Below are 16,684 nucleotides of genomic sequence, written 5' to 3'. Positions count from 1 at the left end.
TTAGTGCTTGGTTTCACCCTCAGCGGACATTTAACACCCGGCTTCTCCGTCCTGGCACTCTGGGCATTGGGGGCTGGATGAGACTGGGTAGTGGGGCCTGGCCTGTGCATTGTAGGATTTTGAGCAGAATCCCTGGTCTCTACTCCCTAGATGCCAGTAGTACCCTCCCCCCTTGCGGTGACAACCAAAAAATGTCTCCAGACATGGCAAATGGCCCCTGGCATGGGGTAGGGGGGCAGTCATCCCCCTGGCTGAGAACCACTGGCTGAGAGTGAAAGCCGCCTCAGAAGGGCCAGCCAGCCGGCCCGCGGGGAAGGAATGTAGCAGCCCGGGCCTTTGGGCATCTGCTGGTCACCAATGGCTGTGTGCCACCAGGACCACTGCAGGAAGCACCCGCTGGCATCCAGGCCAACATGACCAGGACCTGCCGGTTAGGAAAGCCCTAAGAATGACGTCTGTTGCCCGGCCGGCGTGGCTCAGTGGTTGAGCGTTGACCTAGGAACCAGGAGGTCACGGTTCGATTCCTGATCAGGGCACATGCCCGGGTTGCAGGCTCCATTCCCAGTGTGGGGTGTACAGGAGGCAGCTGATCAAGGATTCTTTCTCATCATTGATGTTTTTATCTCTCCTTCTCCCTTCCTCTCTGAAATCAATAAAAATATATTAAAAAAAAAAAAAAGAGTGACGCCTGTTAACAAGCAGGTACGAAGCCCTGGAGCCCCCACGGCTCTGGCAAAGCCGTTGTTCTTGATCTCAAAGTGGCCTTGGCTGGGAAGGTGATGGATGACGGTCCACCTCAAGGAAGAATTCTGCAGAGCAGGGGCCTTGGAGATGCGGACTGGAGCCCTGTGGGCAGAGAGCCACAGAGGAAGCCGTACGCACATAGGACCCGGGGAAGTCACTTCTCAGATGCCAAGCTCCTTCGGCAAGGACAGAGGCTGAAGACGGGGCAAGGGGCTGGGAAAAGGGTCATACAGACAGTTTTCCAAAATCCCTTGGCCACTCACAGCTCCCTCGGCCTACAAAGTGTGCAGTGACCTGATCTGTATGTAGCACAGTTGTCCCTTTGGTCGGGGCGGGGAGGGTTATCCAAGTCTTATTAGCAAACCGTCCACCACCCCAGACGCTGTCTTTGCCGGCAGGTCCCATGGGGAGGATCCCAAACCACCTCTAGTCCAGGTCACCCCCGGTTCCAGAAGGGAGTCACATTCCATGCCACCCTGCACCCGGCCAGCCTGGTCTGCGCGCCATAAATCCGCTCAGCAACCCTCTCCACGGCGGGGGGTGTTTACCACCCTCCCAAGGCCCGCCCAAGGGGGGCTGCTGGGTTGGAGGGCAAGGTGAGGGGCAGGCGAGCGATGGGGAAAGGTGGGAAGGCTATTGGGCTGGTTGGTCCATCCTGCCGGAAGTCCCTGCCTTTCTCTCTACCTCTCCCCGCATCCCCTCCCCCAATCCTAAAGACCACCGCAGAGTCATGTCCCCTGCTGGCCCGAGCTTTCCCTCAGCAATCGCTTACACACACACACAAAGTGTTGTAAATAGAGCGGAACTGGGAACGGGCTGGGGCCGGATGACGTCTCCCCTCCCCAGAGGGCCCAGCATCCCCACGGACGGCTGGTCCACCCCAGCACCTCTCATTCAAAGCATTCTTGACCCGGGAGTGCCCAACCCTGAGGGCAGTCACGGAGCTCCCGCCAATGGATTTTGCTTCCGCAGCACTTTGCCGGGCTGATCCGTCCTCCCTCCCAGAGGCCCCCCTGGCCTCCTCTCCCGGCGGCGTTTAACCTTGGAGGCATCTAGGGGACCTGACTCAGGTGGGGACCAGAGACCCACTCCCGTCCGTGCCCACCATGAACGTGCTGAGTGAGGCCGGTGGCTGCACTGACCCCCCTGAGCCCCGGGGTTAGCTCCCCAAACCGAGGTCGGAGCACACGGCCCGCAGGCTCCCTCCACCGTGTTATGTTGTTAAATATGGATTTTTATTTTTATTAAGTTAGAGTCTCCTGTTGCTCTTTGAGGGGTCTGGGCTCCAGATTGGGGTGGATCTTTAGACATTCCTCCTCCTCGATTCTGGAAAAGTCTACCCAAAGCTCACACCCGCCAGGCACAGAGCCAGCAGCCCATTTTGGGGTCCAGGCACAGTCCATGGTTCTGTGCATTTCACCCTCTAACCCGCACAGCAAGAGTCACTCCAACAGCCCGGCCGGCGTGGCTCAGGGGTTGAGTATCGACCGATGAACCAGGAGGTCACAGTTGGATTCCCAGTCAGGGCACATGCCTGGGTTGCAGGCTCAACCCCCAGTGGGGGGTGTGCAGGACGAGGGTTGCAGGCTCAACCCCCAGTGGGGGGCGTGCAGGACAAAGCCAATCAGTGATTCTCTCTCATCACTGATGTTTCTATCTCTCTCTCCCTCTCCCTTCATCTCTGAAATCAATAAAAGTATTTTTTAAAAATCACTCTAATGTCCACCAGGAGTGGCTAATGAGGTTCTCACACCCTCCGGAGCAAGAACCATGCCCTGCAGCCCTCAGGAGCCAGGGTCACAAGGAGGTCACATCCCCAGCTTTCCCCTTCACCATGTCACCAACTTACGAGCCAGGTGCCAAACCTAGTTCGGGTGGCCCTGGGACAGCCCTAGTTTGCAGGCTGGGGGGTTGCGGGGGGGAGTCCTGGGGAGGTCGCCATGGTGCAGCAGACCCCGCCCCCCACCCCACCTCCAGCCCACTTCCGGGGCCTCCATTGAGTTCAGGCCTGAGGAATCTGAAGCCAAGTGGAGGCCGTGACTGGTCCATGAGTCAGTGCCTCTCTGCTCTGCACGGCTTCTCTGAAGTCAGCTCCTCTGAGAACACTGATGCGTCCAACCGGGCAAAGGCGAGGGATTTAGAAAGTGAAATGAACTTAAATAGCAAGTGAGGGTGACCCACGCTCAGGGCTGTCAGCGTGGGTGACCGCCCCCTCTGCATTCCAGCGCAGGAGGAGGACAGAGGGTGAGAGGGACGGGGGGAGGGGGGGCAGCTCAGTACATGCCACGAGGGGTCCTTGACAACACCATGGAGTCATAAACAAGAATAATCCTTGTTCACACACCCCCTCTGGTCACATGCATTTCAGAACTAGAGAAAATGGCCGTCCCCTCCCAGCCCCTTGCTCCCAAGTCCGATTCAGAGCAAAAAGGAAAGACATAGAAATGCTGAAACGAGGTATTTGCTCCCCTCTGGGTGAACTGTTTTACAATAAGCTACCTGCTGGGGTCAGGGAACCGAGCCCCGCGGCTTCCTGCTCACAGAGAAAGTCACGAGGGGGTTCCTGTCGGGGAGCCATCGCAGGGACGTGGTCACCCACCCACGACCCCTTTGTACCTGGTCCAGCGTTGATTTGAAACCCCCTCTCCTCTGCTCCCCCCCTTCCCACCCACCGTGCCTACGCCCTACAGTGAGGTCAGAGGGCCATGGGGTGGCGGGGAGCCAGGAGGAGGGGAAGGAGAGGGGCGGGGGGAGCCCAGTGCTCCCCGGTCCCGATAGGAAGCCTACTTTCTGGACGAGTAGGTGCGTGTGATGCTCCAAGACAAGGGGAATGGTCACAACCAAATAAACAGCCCAGGGAGCCAGGCAGCCCCTCCCGGGAGGGGGATGAGCCGGGTGGAAGTTTATCCAAACACAGGAGGAAAGTGGTTCGAGTTGGAGGGATGGGGGGCCGGGAGGGGTGGAGGGGGAGGGCGCCTTACTGGGAAGGAGATTTGTTTACATCTTATTTGCTCCTTCATTTTTAATGTGATTCTGGCCCCACGTCCTGTAAACACACCAGCTTTTCCATTGCCGAGCGGTGCCAGGGGAGCCGAAGACAGAGCCGAACGCGGTGCCAGGATCCTGGGCGAGTCGGGTGGGGCTCCCAGAGGGGGGCTTGTGGGTCCGCAGTGAGGGAGGAAGGGTGTGACTGGAAATCTAGGTGAGGAAATGGGGAGCCGTCTGGATGGGGGCGGGGGGTCCCCCACAGGCTGGGAAATCAGCTGTTCTCTCTGCCCCCAGGAGAGGAGACCACAGATGGGGCCTCAAGTCCCCGTGTCCGTGTCTAACGGACCCTCCTTCATCTGTAGAGGCAACTGACAGATTCTGCAGAGAAGGTGGCCCTTGGGAGGCGCAGTGTGGCTGGTGGGAGAGCCAGCTTTCGTGACTGGGGAGCTGAGGATGTCTAGGAAGGAGAATCACGCGTATGAGAGCGAGTGTCCGGACACCGTCAAGTCAACCTCCATCTATACTCAGCTCCATCTGCTAAACCAGATCCAACCCAACCGCCCTCAGAGCTCGCCCGTGGCCAGCAAGAAGCCGGGCTGCCACGCGGCATCGGGAAAACGCAGACGCACGAAGGAGCTCGCATCTGCAGTCTCCTCTCCCCACGCAGGCACAGAGGTCACCTGAGCAAGGGTCACGGCGGACGGGTCCCTACAGCTCCACGTTCCCAGTGCAGAGCTAACATCGCACAGTTACTGCCTCTGGCTTTCCGCTCAGAGGAGGCCTAGGTCATACAGAATCCGGGGTCACCCGACAGCAGACGCCTCCGCCATGCCGGCGAAGTTCAACCTCAACAAGATCAAAGTCATATCCCTGAGGTGCCCGGGTGGGGCAGCCAGTGCCAGGTCTGCCCTGGTCCCTAAGATCACACCCCCGCCCCCAACGCCCGGTTCTGTCTCCACAAAAGTTTGGTGATGAGACTGTCAAAGCAACTGGGGATTGGAAGGGTCTGAGGGTCCCAGTGAAACGGACCATTCGGAACAGACTGGCCCGGAGTGGGGTAACGGGGAGGTGGGGTCCCTTCTGGATCATCAAAGCCCCAAAGAACCGCCAGGAGGTGGGAAGAAGCACAAAAACCAGGAAGCGCAGTGGAAACACCACTGCCGGTGAGGCTGTCAGCATTGCCCGGCAGCTGCGGCGCCGATCTTTCGCCAGAGAACTCTCTGGAACCAGTGAAGGGATCCTGGAGCTGCGATGCCGACGGCCACCACCCTCACGACCTCACAGGTGACATCAGCAGTGGGATGCCTGGCTCGTTTAGAACTACAAAGGGAAATATTTCAACTGCAAATATTTCAACTGCAAATATTTCACAACCGCTCGTTTAGAACTACAAAGGGAAATATTTCAACTGCAGATCGTTTCACAACCAAAAAAAATAAAACAGATCTCACATTTACTGGGCGCTGTGTTCCCGGCTGTTCTAATGCTGTGAGCACTGCACCTGCCGTAGCCACTCTCCCACACGCCCACCCTTGAAGCTGTGGGAAGATATGGAATCTGAGGCATGGAGAGGCAAGTTATTCCCTGCTGGCTGGTCCCCCTGCTAGAGGCCGGCAGTGGTTCAGACCCAGGCCGGCTTGCTCCTCGCCGCTGCTCCATTCGCCTCTCTCTGCAGGGGGCGGTGGCTCCAAAAAGGGGCCAGGGTCCCCACATTTCATGGAAAAGGGCCTTCTGCCCCTACCGCTGACAGCTCATGTTCCGCTGACGTGTAAAGGAGGAAAGTCATTCGGTAAAACAATGAGAGCGGGGTGTGTTTTATTGTAACCGCCGGCTGTGACTAATACAGCTTGCATTTTCAGTTTCTCCTGAAATGGTCATAGAGAAACGGTCATGCTGACCGGAGGGCGGGGGCCTGACGGGGGTGCTACAGGGGAAGTCACTGAACCGGCTCAACTTCCTCTCCTCATCTCTGAAAATGGGGTCCCTGGACCTTCTCACTGCGTTGCCGGGGAGAGTCAAAGGGGAGAGTCAAATGAGAAGCTTTGCAAAGAGTTTAAGATTGGAAAGCACGGTCAAACATTGGACCCTGTTAGTTCCTGACCTGCCTGATTTTCCGTGGCTGGCCAGAGCCCACAGATGACATCCATGCTGTCCAAACTCTAATTTCACTTGTTTGCTTATTTAAAAATATTTTAGTTGCCGGGAGCCAGTCCATCCTTGCTGCTTGACACAGTCGCTGCAGGGAAGAAACATCTGCACAGCATATGTTTCAAGGGATCTGGCGTATATGGCATACTGTTCTTAATATGTTTGCTCCCCTTCTTGGTGCTATGTGTTTTAACCAAGGTCACCTCTCCCAGAAAGGTTGTTTCCCCAGGTAGGGATTTTTTCCCTGAAGTTAGGGAGGGAATAAAACCCCTTCACTAAGTGCCAGGCGGGTAGTTAATCACTTTAACTAAGAACAATCACGCTTAAGCTACATAATCTTTACTCCCTGGAATGGAGATAAGAAACACCCTAACCTTTGGAATAGAAATTGACAGGATTAAAATCAACTGGTATAAATACATATGTAACAAGACAACAGGACACAGAACCTAGAGACAGAACCTAGCAAGAGAACATGGCAAAAGATCCTGGACAGAACCTGGCTACAGAACTTGGCTGGAGATCCTGGCTAGAGATCCTGGCTAGGCTGCTGATCAACTGAAAGCTGTCTCTGTGTCATTCCTTCTTCGCCGACTCTGTCCACACCTTTGGGGACCCCTGGACCTGCTGGGGCTGGACCCCAGCATTTAGTGATTTCAGAGAGACAGAGCGAGCGAGCGCGAGAGAGAAACACTGATTTGTTGTTCCACTTACTAGCATTCATGCGTTCATTGGTTGATTCTCGGCCACAGGAGCAGTGCCAGGGAACCGTGATATCCCGGGCAGGCCAGGAAGATGTGCGCTCCGTGGACCGTGAGCAGGGTGGCCTGGAGAGAGCATGTGGGGACTGACATGGAGCAATGTGCCAGGGTGCATGCACCCCACGGTGGGTGGCTACTAGCAAGCACCCACGAGGTCGGAGCGCCCAAGAACCACAGTGGCACAGCCTGGTTTGCGCCTGGGCTGTTTCTGGCAGAGGGTGAAGGGTGTGCTACCCCTTTTGGTTTCACTGCAGCTCACACGGGGTGAGTGGGCAGACGGGTGGCTGTCCCACCTGTGGGGTCTGGATGTTACACTCCACGGGGAGAGACGAGCCCCGGTCAGACCCCTGTCAGCACGCACAGCTCCCGCTGTAGCAGCTCACCTTTCGATGCATCGGGTTGAAGCCGTCTGTCCCTGTTAGGTATGGACAGTCCATACGAAATAAAGCTGACAACTTAGAAGAACGAGGTCTATCGCTTTCCCCAATGCCCGTGATCATGTTCATGTTAAGCTGAAGGAGAGGCAAGGCCTTGGCCCAACAGTCTTATTAAGGGACCTAACTTATTATTAAGAGTTCAGGGCCGAGATCAATAGGTAAAGGGATAGAGAAGAATGGGTACCTATCCACAACGGAATATTACTCAGCCCCCCAAAAGAATGAGAGCTTGTCATTTGCAACCACATGGATGGACTTAGAGGGTATTGTGCTAAGTGAAATAAGTCGAGCAGAGAAAGACAAATACCATATGTTTTCACTGATATGTGGAGTCTCAAAAACAAAAGAAGCAAAACAGAAACAAACTCGTAGAGAACATGTTGGTGGTCGCCAGATGGGAGGGGTGTTGGGAGAGAACGGGTGAAAAAGGTGAAGGGATTGAGAAGTGCACATTGCCAGTTATTATAAGTAGTCACGGGGAGGTTGAGTACAGCACAGGGGATATAGTCAATAACAGTGTAATAACTCTATGGAAGGTGTCAGATGGGGACTAGACTTGCTTGGTGATCACCTTGTAAGGTATATAAACGTCTAACTACTACGCTGTACACCTAACACTAATGTAATATTGTATGTCGACTGCAATTGGAAGATAAATTAATTTTTTAAAAAGACGTCAGGGCAGAGGATGGAGGGGACCCACCAGGCCCACAACACAGTGGGCAGGCCAGTCCCGGGCCAGCCGGAGCCCTGAGTACAGGCCGTTTTTGTAACAGAACACTATGTCTTTCACACCCTGCTCTCCTCTCCAGAACCCAGATCTGAGTCACCGTAAAAGGTGGGGGAGGGGCGAGCAGAGGAGGAAGAAACAGAGAAGGATATGGAAAGCGATTTAGAAACACACACCTCCGACAGAACTTGATAACCCGGAGTCCAGGTGATCGGCGCCTGACGGCATACAAAGGCCCAAGGCAGGCCACAGGACGGGGCAGCTTCAGACTTCATGTTTGCCTTCCACTGAGCAAACTAATAAATCCCCTATGGTTTCAGCCACGCAGAGCTCCCCGATTTTATTTACTGGTCAAAACTGCAGGCGGGTTTGCTTTGTCCCCTCCCCGTCACCCAGGGCAAATAGCAGGCCCCTCCCCCCCCCATCCTGCCATCAGTCTGTATGTCTATTTGCGTTCCCCTTCAACAAACTCATGTTCGGCGCAACTGACAAGGAGTGCAAACAGCTTTGAAGTATTCTTCGGTAATGGACTTCCCCCCGCAGCCCTGTGTTTGGCCTGGGCAGCCGAAGGCAAAGGGAGAAAGAACTACTTGTCAGAGAAAAGGCAGACGCCACCTGGGTCAGGCGGGGCTCGGAACTTGACCCATGGAAGGGACCTCAGAGGATCCTCAAGACCAGTGGTTCTCAACCTTCCTAATGCCGCAACCCTTTAATAAAGTCCCTCATGTTGTGGTGACCCCCAGTTTCATTGTTACAAATTGAACATGATTAAAGCATAGTGATTAATCACAAAAACAATATGTAATTATATATGTGTTTTCCGATGGTCTTAGGCAACCCCTGTGAAAGGGTCGTTCGACTCCCAAAGGGGTCGAGACCCACAGGTTGAGAACCGCTGCTCAAGACCAACCATGTCTCCTCCTTCCCCTCCCATTTTATAGATGAGAAAACTGAGACCCAGAGAAAAGGCTTGAGTGACTTACAGGTGACCCTGGAGCAAAGCTAAAGGGAAAGCAGGACAAGAGTGCAAGTTTCCAGCCCCTCAATCCCCCAAGTTCAAGGCTCTTTCAGACCCAGGCAGAGATGTGCTCCCTCTGTGGATTGCTCTCTAAAACAGAGGTAGGGGGAGTCAGCCCTGCTTTCCAGCAGCCTGGCAGGAGGGTCTTGTCCAAGGTCAGTGGCATTCCCAAGGTCACCTTCATGCCCTTTACACCACACCCTCCTGAGCTGAGGGGCATCCTTCACCATCGGAGCCTCCTATCTTTCCATCAACACACAGGTTCGCAGGACCATTGGGAGAGGATACAAGTCTTCCCTGGGTCAAGTTCAATGCCATGGAAACATCTCGGAGGGCAGCTTGAACCAAACCTTGGGGAAAGGGACCGGCACTACTTTGAGGTTAAGTTATGTTCAGAACGAATTCACGCAAGATCAGTATGTCCAGCATGTGGAGGAAACACTATTCCACTGTACCTCGGGCAGCGTCTGCTATGCTGTTCTCATAGGGAACAAAAATAACCAATCTTTACGTCACTAACCCTATCAAATATGGCAGCATTGTGGATGTCAGAGCTAGAAGACCTTCGGGGCACGACTCCTTCATTCCCCATGGAAGGAGGCAAGAGGAGGGCCGTGTTCCAGCGCCGCAGACACGCACGCCGTCTTTCAGCAAGACGAGGAGGCCTGATCCCTGGCAAGCAGCAACAACTTCGGGATGGCACGCATCCTGAAAGCCTGGCTTTGACGAACCTGAGAAGAACCTGTAATTTGCCTTCTTTGGATTGTTCTTACTTGTCATGAACACCAACGACTGGGCTGGCACGACCTTCCTCTCCTCTACCCTCCACTGCCAGCACCACCGTCGGCTCCTCTCGCCCAGACCGAGGCAGTGTCTGCAGAAGGAAGAAGGAGCCTGGGTGGTCCCAGGCCCCACTCCCCGAGTTGGAACTCAAAGGTTATCTAGGAGACTTTAGAGAGAAAGTACACACTTAGGCCCAATTTACATGCCCTTGATAGTTTAAAGGATCCTAGCGTTCAAAGGAATTTCAGGAAGTCTTCGCGCCAACTCCTTTGCTCTCCAGACACCACCATCCCAAAGATTTTAGCTCTTAGTCTCTGTCTAGCTAGCTTGCAGAATTTTCTTCTGGGCTCATTATTCTACGTAGTATGTACATGTATCACACACACACACACCCCGCTCGCACGCACGCATGCACACACCACTGTCCACGGCACTCTACTGAAGGAAGTGGTCTCTATTGGTTCCTTATACCAGGTTTTCATTCAATATCACGCAACCCTACCATTCTGGAAACAATCGACGTGGTGAAGATTGGTGGTTGATCCAATGGCATGCATCCATCCATAGGCTGCTAGTGGCCAATGATCCATTCTGGAAACAACCGACGTGGTGAAGATTGGTGGTTGATCCAATGGCATGCATCCATAGGCTGCTAGTGGCCAATGATATGTCCTGAATGGTGATTGGCCAAACCGGTCAAGACAACCAGCCGGCTACAGAAAGTAAAGCAGAAGCAGAGCCAGGATCGTCGAGTCACCCAGTAGGGTGACCAGTTGTCCCAGTTTGCCCAGGACTATGGCAGGGTTAGCACTGGAAGTCCTGCATCCTGGGAAAGCCCCCGGTCCTGGGCACCCTCAGCCCATCAACATGAGCCGAATTCTAGAATCGGGAGCAGTGGATCCTGCTGCAGAGAAGGAGATCAAGGGGGCTGTGGTATGACAGTTTCTGCTGTCCCTGGAAACAATCTCTAGCAAAGGGAACCCATTAGTTAATCCTCACCCAAGGATATTTTTCCCATTGATTTTTAGAGAGAGTGGAAGAAAAGGGGAGAGACAGCGGGAAACATCGATGTGAGAGAGACACATCGGTTGGTTGCTGTCCACATGCACAACTGGGGTACATGCCTTTGACTGGAATCGAACCCAAGACCCTTTAGTCTGCACTGACGTTCTAACCACTGAGCACCACCAGCCGGGCAGCAATGCAAACTCGTGAATGACTTGGGCTTCTCGGGAAGGTCTAGCTGGGCAGCTGCTGCCAGACTGCTTCCTGCCTACTTCCACAGCAGCTTGCACTAAGCCAGCATGTATGGAGGTAAGACAAGTGGGTCTCTGTCCCTTGACACCCAAGGGAATTGAACTGCTACAACGAGCCTGTCTGCCTGTCGAGGAAGGACGGCGAAAGCCCACAGACAAGCCTCGTGTTCCAACAGCAGGAAACCTCCTCCAGAGGCTCCCCTCCCTCGTTTTGTGTTGAACCTGAGACGCCAAGAAGGACCCCCTTGCTCCACTGAGAAGACAGTGAAATCACTAAATGGTCACACAAACACATCATCTGCAACACAGGGAAGGTAGACAGGTCTAGCTTTAATTCTTTCTTACAAAGGCAAGCCATCCATTCACTGTGGACACTGAGAGTACAGGCCTGCTTGGCCCTGCACTTTGGCCAAGGTTGACAGGGATAGACATCTAGGAAGTATTTCCGTCCATGTGTATGGCGGCTACAGAGTGAACGAAATGAACAGGACTCGTGTCTCGTGGGGCCCAATCCATTGCCGGGTGTGTGTGTCATCGGCACGCCCCGGAGGAAGAGGGTCCGCCATAAATTCCACCAGCGCTGGTAGCTGGACGGTCCATAAAGAAGCCCCAAGCTCCGGTGTGGACCCCAACGGCCACCTGAGAGGAGAGGGTCTTGCAGCTGACTGTGCCTCCGGCTCAACAGAAGACAGCTGGAATAAACAACAGGGCTCGTTTTCTGCTCCTCCAGATGTCCGATCGTGTGTGATCCCAGCCAAGACGGTTGGGCATGGAGAACGCCAGCCCTCACAATCCAGCTCCCCCGCCGAAGTCCCTGCCAACGTCCCCGAGAGCCTGAGGAATGTCCCTGCACAGATGAGCATCCCTCGGGAACCCGTGCGGCCAGACCCGAATAGACTCCTCCAAGGCTGTGCGCTCAGCGGCACACACGTGTCTTGAGAAGGAGCAGGAACAAAAAACTAAGGTCCTGTTTGACCTAAGTGTAGTTAACGATTCACTCTGTATCCGCTAGAAGACGACGGAGCAAACAAGAATCACTGCACAGCAGGCGTGGAGGTGGGGGGCGGGCAGAAAGGGGGTGGCAGAAAGCCCTGGGGTTCCTGGGGGTGGGGGGAGGGCAGCCTTCGGAGCCGCGGCCGCAGAGGAAGGGTTTTCCATATGAAGGAGAAAGCAAGGTCTGGGATACCGGTGACTTCTCCGTAGGATGCTCCCAGCAATGATGCATCTCCCAGCGCATGCAGGTCATCACACCCACTATTCCTCAGAGCGAGGGTCTTTGCTTTCTCCTTAAATGTCTTCTCAAATCCAGAACCTTCTGTATGTATTCTCCAAAATAAGACTTCTCCATCCAATGCAGAGTGCCTGCCTCTTAAGAGCTGGTTGCATCTGAGTCAGGACCTCCAGGAAGCTCCCTGGTGGGTGGTGAGGGTGAGGAAGGGCAGCCCTTTGCCAGCCCTGCTTCCCAGGCCTGTGGAGCAAAACACAGCATTGGAGTGAGAATCTAGCGTCAGCCCCTCCTACAGATGGCTTTCAACAGTGAGCATCACTTTCCTACTTTCCTCCCTAACAGTCGAGCTGCTGAGAAGAGGAGACGCTGCTTCTAAAAGCAGGATTTTCGTTAAAGGGGGAGGCGGGGGAGCTATTTATCCATCTCAAGCAACTCCCTGTACACTGAGTCACCACCGGGAGCCTTTCACACAAATCCCACCACTACACCCATAGCTGATTTATTTTAAAAAATAAATTAAATACCACTGAACCCAGCCAGCCCAGAGGAAGTGGAAAATTCTGTTTTCAGCAGGTCACTGTGATATGTCTGTGAGATGTGGGCGTGTGGAGATATTAGATCACCCACTTTACAAATGGGGAAACTGAGGCACAGAGGGTGCCAATGTTCTCAATAAAGGATGACAAGGGTCTGGTCCCTAATCCTAATGTTCCCTTCAGCTGGCACCTCTCTGCTCTCACAAGCCCCTTAACAATTAATTAGGAAACCACCCAGAGTGGGTAGGGGTCCCCCCATGGAAATGTGAAGGCATGGTTTAACACGTTTCTACTTCCCTAATGCCGATGGCAAATACACAGAGATGGCCTGGCCGGCCCGGCTCCGTGGCTGAGCATCGACCTAAGAACCAGGAGACCACAGTTTCCTTCCTGGTCAGGGCACATGCCTGGGTTGCAGGCTCAATCCCCAGTAGAGAGTGTGCAGGAAACAACCGATCAATGATTCTCTCTCATCATTGATGTTTCTCTCCCTCTCCCTTCCTCTCTGAAATCAATAAAATTATATTTTTTAAAAAAAAGAATTGTGGGGCTGTCTTACTGTCCCTATTAGGATGGACACCCTGGAAGGAGTGAGAGTCTGCATATTAGAGTCACCTACCCAAAGAAAGCCAGCCAACATGCCCATGCAGAGGTGTCTGGGTGCTCCAGGTGGCTCTCTGATTGGTGGCCAGGGGGACATCGTACGTCTTCGCCCAGGTGTTGCCTGGGCCTTCTAGACACTCTCTTTCATTTGGACCCAAAAGCACCCCCAACACCCCCAAAGTTGTGCTAATGCTCCTCGGGTCCCCTTCCCTCCCGGGCAGCGGCCCTCTCCCCTGGCTCCCACGGGGCCCAGGGCCCGGAGAAGCCCTTCTTGCCCCGGGAGACACACAGAGCTCACAGCTTGCCAATTAATTGGCAGCCGCCAGGTGAATCACACAGGGACTTCCTTCTTGTTGCCCGGCAACAGCATGCACTTGGCAGTGGGACGTTAAACACAGAGGGGAATGTTGGGAGGGACTTGCAAAATAAAATGAAAAGCAAAACATACAACACCCCAGACTCATCCCGGCATGGCCAACCCAGCCCGGGGGGTGGGGTGGGGGGGAGCGGCATTGGGGAGTGGGGTGGAGACGAGGGAATCAGCCCAGCAGAGGAAAATGAGGTTAGAACATGACCAGTCTAAGCAGAGCCCAACTCTCCCTCCCCGACCCCCCCACCCAAATCCTCTGGGTGCATGTTTATATGTGGCCAAAGACACGCCTCTGTTAGCCTGGAGAAAGGCAACGGGGGGCCCACGGATTAACAGGCGCCAAGGGAGTTGGAAGATTACCTAGAAACACGCAGCCCAGAGGGTTTACGAGGCTGGCTGAGGGCACGTATCTGCTGTTTTCGCGTCTCCGCTGGGCACCACTGCCCAGGCTGTCATTCTGCCACCTCTAGGGCAGGAACGCCTCCTCCCAATCCTTTTCCCCTCGAATGTGTTTGTGTCTGTTGCTATGGCCACTGGGAGCTGTGCCCTTCAGACCCTGTCTCTGGCCTCTCTGAAAACCCCGGGACAGACGTGAAATGTGTGCATGTTCTGTGCTGGGGACAGCCCACGGAACAAGGGCTGGGGACAAGGAAAGGAAGGACAGTGGCAAGGGGGCCACTGCGGTAGGCTGAATATTAGCCCCCCAAAGACAACCAGGCCTTGATCCCTGCGACCTTGAACGTAGGCTACCTCTGACAGCAAAAGGGACTGTGCGGATGTGAGCGAGGGCTCTGGGACTGCAGGGATTACCCTGGATTATCCAGGGGGGCCCACATGTAATCACAAGTCTTTCTAAGAAAGAGGGAGGCTGTCCTAGCTGGTCTGGCTCAGTGGATGGAGCGTCGACCTATGGACTGAAGGGTCCCAAGTTCGATTCTGGTCAAGGGCATATACCTCGGTTGCAGGCATTGTCAATCCCCGGAACCCGGACCAGGCCCTGCAACCAGTAGATATGTTTCTCCCCCTTCCTTCCACTCTCTCTAAAAATCAATGAAAAAATATCCTCGGGTGAGGATTAACAAAAAAGAAATAAATAAAAATACATTTCCTATTTTTAAAAAAAAGAAAGAGGGAGGGAGGCAGAGCAAGACCTGACCCAGAGGCTAGAGGGACCCAGGGCAGGAATCACGAGGCAAGGTGACCAGGAGGCTCCAGAGCTGGGAAAGGCAAGGAAGTGGATTCTTCCCCGGAGACACTGGAAGGAGCCAGCCCTGCGGATGCCTTGACCTTAGCCCCGTGGAACTGGCCCCCAGAACCATAGAAGAATAGATGTGAGTTGCTTTACACCCCTAAATTCATGGTAATTTTACAGCAGCCATGGGACTCTACTGCTGTGCATCAGGGCATATGGGGCCTCTGTGCCCGACAGGTCTGTGGAAGAGGGTGTCACCGCAAGCACAGAGGCAGCAATGGGCTGAGGCTGGCCAGGAGGGGCGAGGTCCAGAACTCGGCTTAGGAAGGTCCAACAGACACCCTACGAGGGCAAAGGGCGGGTCTCTGAGACCAACTGAGGCAAGAGGCAGCCCAGGCTCTGAAGGGGTTTTGAAATTGTTTTCATTTGTGACTGTAACTTGGCTCCATCTCTGAAAGCTTCTGTTTCATCATCTGCAAAATGGAGATAATATCTGCCTTGCAGAGCTTTTAGGATTAAGGGAGATGCCGTATGAGAAGTACATGGCACAGGGCAGATGCCCAATAAATTACCACTCTGAGGAGGATTCTGTTCTCCCCTTTCTACTTAGAAACAGAACTCTGATTTCTGGTGGACACACTGAGGCCCAGAGTCAAAAGACTATGTTTCCCAGCCTCCCTTGCCGCTAGCTATGGCCATGTGACTAAGATCTGGTCAAGGAGACGTAAGCAAGTGTTGTGGGACTTCTGGGAAGGCTGTTCAAAAGGTGTTGGAAAGAGCCCGATGGTTACCTCTCTGCCTTTCCTGCCTTCCGCCTTCATCGAGGACGTGATGGCTGGTGCCCCAGCAGCCGTCTTGGACTACGAGGGACGCTGAACATGGGAGTCCTGTGGGAAGGTAATTTAATAGGAAGAGGGAAGCCTGGGTCCCTAAAAGCTGAACTGCTACACCAGCCTTGGATGGCCTTTCTCTGGATTTCTGCTATGTGAGCAAGAATGCTCTTGTGTCCTAATAGTGAAGTCACTATTACTGTAGAGTTTTCTAGTAACCACAATGGATGCACTATATCACAGATCTGGAAAAAGGAACCCATCTAGAGGAGTGCTTCTCCAAGTGTAGTCCACCTTCAGCAGCACCTGGGAACGCGTTAGAAATGCAAGTTCTCAGGCCCCACCCCAGACTCGCTGCCTCGAACATGCCGAGAGCCGCTGCGCATGGCAGACACTGCTCCCAGCGGGGGAAGCGGGAACATACCTGAACCTGACTCTGGGGAGGACACAGGTGCTCCCAAGCAGAAACTGTCACCAGCACGGCTGGGGCAGGCTTGGGAATGGACAGGTAGCTGCCAGGTGGGGTGACTGGATGGAGCAGGATTCCTGGTGGCTGTGTCACCTTACTTCCCATCAGAACAGGGTGGACACCTTTCCTGCCTCCCATGAATAACCACACAGAGCCTCTGTTTCCTCCCCTCGTAAACCGAGAGCACCGGGAGCCGGCTCCCATGAGGTGCTGCACACATGAGCTCATGCAAACCAGAGCACTGCCTTCGTGAAGGCGGGGACACGGCAGCGGCCTGTTTAGAAACGGGAGCACCAACTCTCCCTCCAGTCGGTAAACTCCCCAGGCGCTGAAACCAGAATCCTCCCACAGGGCTGCGCCCTGAGCAAGGACAGGCTTCCCATACTTTTAACGGAGCCTGGAAATCAGCTCTGCGCGGCGTTCGTAGCTGGGCAGGAGCATGAAGGGAGGAATAAATGAGGCGAGAACCCGGGAATGAGGAGAGAAGGAGAGCTGAGCAGGGTGATGCTCTGGCTCCTGGAAAAGGCAGATGAAGTCACCTGTGAATTCTCTCTCCTGCTGGGACCCGCTCTTGCCTTTGCCATTTCATTC

General features: G+C 54.3%; 1 long non-coding RNA gene across 1 annotated transcript; it reads right to left on the bottom strand.

Annotated features, from left to right (window-relative positions):
- Positions 1 to 11,164: 11,164 nt before the first annotated feature.
- LOC106725338 lies at positions 11,165 to 14,662 on the bottom strand. The gene is made up of 2 exons (XR_001361203.1): positions 13,249 to 14,662; positions 11,165 to 12,333 (listed from the first exon to the last, which is right to left on the bottom strand). It is a non-coding gene; the product is annotated as an uncharacterized LOC106725338 (long non-coding RNA).
- Positions 14,663 to 16,684: the final 2,022 nt, after the last annotated feature.

The sequence above is a fragment of the Myotis brandtii genome, unplaced genomic scaffold (assembly GCF_000412655.1).
Source record: "Myotis brandtii unplaced genomic scaffold, ASM41265v1 scaffold157, whole genome shotgun sequence".
Lineage (NCBI taxonomy): Eukaryota > Metazoa > Chordata > Mammalia > Chiroptera > Vespertilionidae > Myotis > Myotis brandtii.
Note: the sequence above shows the minus strand (reverse complement) of the source record. Positions and strands in the feature narration are given on the sequence as shown.